This window comes from Bidens hawaiensis, unplaced genomic scaffold, assembly GCF_021521415.1.
Source record: "Bidens hawaiensis isolate Kalapana, Puna unplaced genomic scaffold, B.hawaiensis_p1.1 tig00011152_1, whole genome shotgun sequence".
NCBI classification, from domain to species: domain Eukaryota; kingdom Viridiplantae; phylum Streptophyta; class Magnoliopsida; order Asterales; family Asteraceae; genus Bidens; species Bidens hawaiensis.
The window spans coordinates 446,693-452,222 of record NW_027491864.1 but is presented as its reverse complement, the minus strand read 5'-3'; the positions used below and the strand labels follow the sequence as shown (position 1 = coordinate 452,222).

Sequence of the window (5,530 nt, the reverse complement as noted above, 5' to 3'; positions counted from 1 at the left end):
GTTTTAGTAAAATGGATGGTGTCTCTAGAAAAAGGGATTATTTAACGAAAATTCTAGAAACACCTGGGTTTTTCTAAAAACCCTACCAATACGCCACGTATAGTGTTATACGCAACGTATTGATGGGTTTTTAGAAAAACCCATCAATTTTGTCTTATTATGTTTTAAGTTTTTGTTCTCTTTTTTTTCCTTTTTGTTTCCTTTTTTTTATTGTGTTTATATAATAAATTTTTCAAAAAAGATGTGTTTTTTATATAATAATTTTTTTTGTTATTAACAATTAGAAGTTCGTTCAAAACAAAACAATAAAACATATACACCAAAACAATAAACACGTATATACATCAAACCAAAACATCATTATATACAAAACATCGAGTTTGTACAAAATATATACAAACTAAAAAAACGGGGTGTCGTCGATGTCGGGTTCCGTAAACGTCGCATCGTGAACATCGACGAGGTCGTCGGCCCTGCGTCTGTCGCCCGATCCCTGACCGGCGTCGTCCACATCGCCGCCTCGTCGGCGTCTAACGCCCGATGAGCTCGCCTCATAGTCAAAAGTAGGTGGGGGTGGTAACTGACGACCCAACCAATCTGACGTTGCACCTGTAGCATCGACCACTACATGTCCAGCATCTCCCGCTCCATGTGCTGTAACCTGGCGTCAGTGCCGGCATCCAAATGCACCACGCGATAAGTACGGGGGACGTGCTGCAGCGGTGGCTAATATCAAAACAATAAGAAATTAATACAATAGACGAATTAAAAGTAAACTTTAAACGATAATATAATAAACGTACCTCATGTGCGTCAACACCAGCATCCGCGTCCCCACCTGCATCCTCCTCCTCCTCCTCCTCGTCGACAGGCTGGTCGACAATTTGGACCTCCAATGTTGCTAGGCACAGGGACGTACGGGCGCGTGCAAACACCCCGGTCACGGGACGGTCTACCTGGCGTATATGGTGTACCCGATACGCCGTGAATAATACACGGCGTATAGGATACGACTGACAACCTACAGTCCTGGTAACCGATCTATTTTAAAAAAAAACATTTAATACTAGTAAAAATCTATTGTAATAAATTGTTTCAAAAAGGCATCATTTTCATATATAGTGCTGCGTATAACATGAAATATTTGTGTTGCTATAAACTAAATAATGTTAAGAAAAAATAATTGTGTTAAACGGCTATAGATAGCGTTAGTAAAGAGGTCGTATGCCACGTTCCGAACATACAATTTGCTTGCACACCACAACCGCCAAATCTAAAACACTAGATATACTAGTTATGGGAACTATCAAATTTCTAGAATATGTCCAAAGACGTCAACTTTCAACCACCAAACCAAATGCGAGTCTATTCGGGTAACATTATTAAATGATTAAAGATAAGTGTGACTCAACCGGGTATTATTATTAAAATGATAATATTTGAATATAGTATAGGTGAGATACATCAACTTGAACAAAATCACATATATTTAATGTTGATTATAATGATATATATATCCAAATTACATAGTACAAAATCATTTATCATTGAAATAATCAGGGTCTTTATTGATGGAGGCAGCAGCCATAATTCTTCTTCTTGTTCTTATTCCTTTCTTCCAGTTTCAACACCTGCATGCTGTTGAACTTGACACCATTTCAGATTCACAGTTCTTGAGAGATGGAGACACGTTGGTCTCGACAACGGGTGTTTTCGAACTTGGAATCTTTCGTCCAGGGAATTCGGATAATAGATATCTTGGTATATGGTTCAAGAACATACCTAGTACAACTGTTGTTTGGGTAGCCAACAGAGACTACCCGATCACCGGTACATCACCAGTTGTGTTACAAGTTAATGATCAAGGAATCTTGGTTCTCAACAATAGTAACACCGCGATTTGGTCGTCAAACGTGACCAGACCGTCACGAAAAGCAACTGCGAAACTACATGACACTGGAAATCTTGTCTTGATGGACCAAAGCAAGAAGGTTGTCTGGAAAAGTTTTGATTATCCAACCGATACACTTCTACCCGGGATGAAACTAGGGAGAAGTTTCTTGACGAATATCGAATGACACTTATCGTCGTGGAAAAGTAATCAAGATCCGACTCTAGGTGAATTTACTTGGGGAGCAGACACACTTGGTTATCCTGAGAACAAGCTTAGAGTAAGAGAAGGTCCTCAGATAACATTCCGAGGCGGACCATGGAGTAATCAAAGATTTAGTGGGATTTCTACGTTTAATTCGAACTTGACGTTTACATACTCGGTAGTTATTAACGCAACTGAGATGTCTTTTTCGTATTCTCTTGATGACCGTTCGATCTTGTCAAGAACAACCTTGAATTCATCTGGGCAGATAGAAAGTTGGGTGTGGGTTGAAAATGGACCAAGGTGGCAGCTTGCCTTGTCTTTGCCTAGAGATATTTGTGATACATATAACATATATAGCGGTTATGCAAGCTGCAGCGTTGACATGATCCAACAGTCTTGTGCTTGTTTGGATGAAAAAAGATTTGTACCAAGAAACCAAAAGAGTTGGGAAAGAGCTGATTGGTCTGGAGGTTGTGTCAGAAGAACACCTTTGGATTGCAAAAATGGATCAGAAGGGTTTATTAAATACTCTAATATAAAACTGCCAGACACAGAGAACACCTGGTTTAACATGAGCATGAATTTAAAAGATTGCCAAGTAATATGTTTAAAAAATTGTAGTTGTAAATCCAGACATCAGCCTTGGAGGAAGGGGCTGCTTGCTTTGGTTCAATGATCTTTTCGACATCCAAGAGTATTCGGTTGGAAATGGCGGTCAGGATATTTTCATACGAATGGCTTCCTCTGAATTAGGTAACACCATCTTCTGTTGTTTCATTTTGGTTACTTGTTTTCAGACAATTGAAACTTGTTGATGATATGATGATGTTATACAGTTGATGAGTCAAATATGAAAAAGAAGGGAGGAGCAAAGGTTAAAATCGTATTACCTGTAACTATCGTTGGAGTTCTTCTCATAGGCTTGATGTTGACATGGTTAGTGTGTGCGCGAAGAAGGAAACAAGCTGGCGGTAAGAAATTTGTGCAACTATACCCGTAGTTTAGTCAAATCTAATTAATATAAAATCTAGACGCGTATTTGTTGATTAATTAAACTATCTTGTTTTATATGCATAGGAAAATCATTGCATGAAAACAATGAAGATATTCAACTACCATTGTTTAACTTCTCAACAATAGCTACTGCCACTGCAAGTTTTTCAGACAAAAATGTACTTGGGGAGGGTGGATTTGGACCGGTTTATAAGGTAATTAGAACAGTATGATCATTCTCATGTAGTAGGCTCAAAAACAGTGAAATTGTATATGTATAACATCGTTATCTTCAGGGAGTTCTAGAAGAAGGGATAGAGATTGATGAGTTCAAGAATGAGGTCAATAGCATTTCTAAACTTCAGCACAGAAATCTAGTGAAGCTTCTTGGCTGTTGCATAGAAGGAGATGAGAGACTATTGATCTATGAGTACATGCCAAATAAAAGCTTAGACTCGTTTATATTTGGTAAGAATTGTATACGCACGCTCATGTTACATACTGTTTTTTTATCAAGAATTATAGATAAAAATAACTAAAACTTTTTTTAAACAGATAAAAACGAGAGCATGACCCTTGATTGGACAAAGCGATTCAGCATCATTAAAGGAATTGCTAGAGGACTTCTTTATCTCCACCATGACTCACGATTAAGAATAATTCATAGAGATCTGAAAGTGAGCAACATTTTACTAGATCAAGATATGAACCCAAAGATATCTGACTTTGGCATAGCTAGAAGTTTTGGAGGAAACGAAACCCAAGCAAACACACACAGAGTTGTTGGCACATAGTAAGCTATTATAAACAACCATTATCTCTCTTTATCTTGATATCTTCACTTCATTAGTCTGTTTTTTGTTAACTTTTTTTATGCCTACAGTGGTTACATGGCCCCGGAATATGCACTAGATGGCGTTTTCTCAATAAAGTCAGATGTGTTTAGCTTTGGTGTTTTGGTGCTCCAGATTGTGAGTGGGAAGAAAAACAGAGGGTTCATTCATCCCGAGCATGATCATAATCTTATCGGACATGTAAGTTCAATCACTGGTCACAAACCAAAAACTACTTATTGTTGCATGCCAGTCAAAATACCAAATTGTAAATCATTAATTTGTAAACTATATTCAGGCATGGAGTGTGTACAATGAAGGCAGATCAATAGAACTGATTGACGAAACTTTAGCTAAATCCTACAGTCCAGCCGAAGTTATAAGATCAATCCAAGTGGGATTGTTATGTGTTCAACAAAACGCAGGAGATCGACCAAACATGTCTTCCGTAATTATGATGTTGAGCGGCGAGAGCGCCTTGCCAGATCCTAAACAACCAGCATTTTTCATGGATAAGGATTTTCTTGTAGCCGACTTTTCTTCAAGCACTTATCCAGCAGGTTCAGTCAGTGATTTAACAGTTACAGAGGTAGATTGTAGATAATATACATATTTGAACTTATTTTCACATTCTGTTAAAATCTGTAACATATGGATTCTTGAATTCTCTTTATGCATTTCTCAACAACCATTTAGTAGCAAACTGATAAAATTAATTTAATTATTACTTTTATATAATATAAAAAAGAAATAGATGAATAGATGATCATAATAAAATTAATACAATTAATTAATTATATTCTTGTTCAAGAGCTTCTTCCAACAAAAACTGAGACTCTTCCATCAACTCAGGGCTTAATCTAAACATAAGAACACAAAACTCCATCTGACTAAGTGCACCATCTCCATCGAAATCGCCTTCTTTCAACATACTCATTAGATCATCATCTGACAAATCTTGAAGGCCTAAAAGTGAAGAATTCTTCTTCAAACTATCGAAAGTGATCACCCCTTTATCGGTATCCATAAGCAGACTGAACCCATTGCATAACTCTCCAATCAAACCTTCACCACCCAACTTCTCAGCCATCAAAGGCAAGAAATCTTGGAACCCATTTTGGTTGTTCAAGGCCATGGCTAGTTTTTAAGAGTTTGAAGATTGATAGTGGGATATTGATGCATGATAATATTTTGGATGGATTATATAATGGGGTAAAGGTAAGAAGACAGATGGAGTCTTTATTATTAGAGGTGCAATTGCCTCGATGATACGGAGAAGGTGTGTGAGGGAGGGCTGGTTCATGAATGGTAATTGGGTAAGTTGTCTTTTATTGCATCAGAAGGTCATAGGATGCTTCGTGCAAAGAAGTAGTCCAATTAATTGTTTGGACAGCATATATGGAATTGTAAAGGGTGGACTATTTAACGTCAAGCACGTTTGTCGTTTGGTAAAGGTTGGTGATGTTTTTTTTTTTCTTTTTTTCGAAAAGATAACTTTTATAAAACAACCGGCAAGGCACCAGGCCAACACCCTCCATAAGCCAGAGGACAGCCACGAACCCACTAAAAGCATAACTACATAAGAGAAAATTTACACCAATTTACC

General features: G+C 37.5%; 1 pseudogene across 1 annotated transcript; it reads left to right on the top strand.

Annotated features, from left to right (window-relative positions):
* The first annotated feature begins 1,544 nt into the window (after positions 1–1,544).
* LOC143537260 (G-type lectin S-receptor-like serine/threonine-protein kinase At4g27290) lies at positions 1,545–4,624 on the top strand (annotated as a pseudogene). Its single transcript, XR_013136015.1, has 7 exons — positions 1,545–2,851; positions 2,935–3,069; positions 3,176–3,306; positions 3,388–3,559; positions 3,647–3,884; positions 3,975–4,125; positions 4,223–4,624. The product of XR_013136015.1 is annotated as a G-type lectin S-receptor-like serine/threonine-protein kinase At4g27290 (transcript).
* The last annotated feature ends 906 nt before the right edge of the window (positions 4,625–5,530 follow it).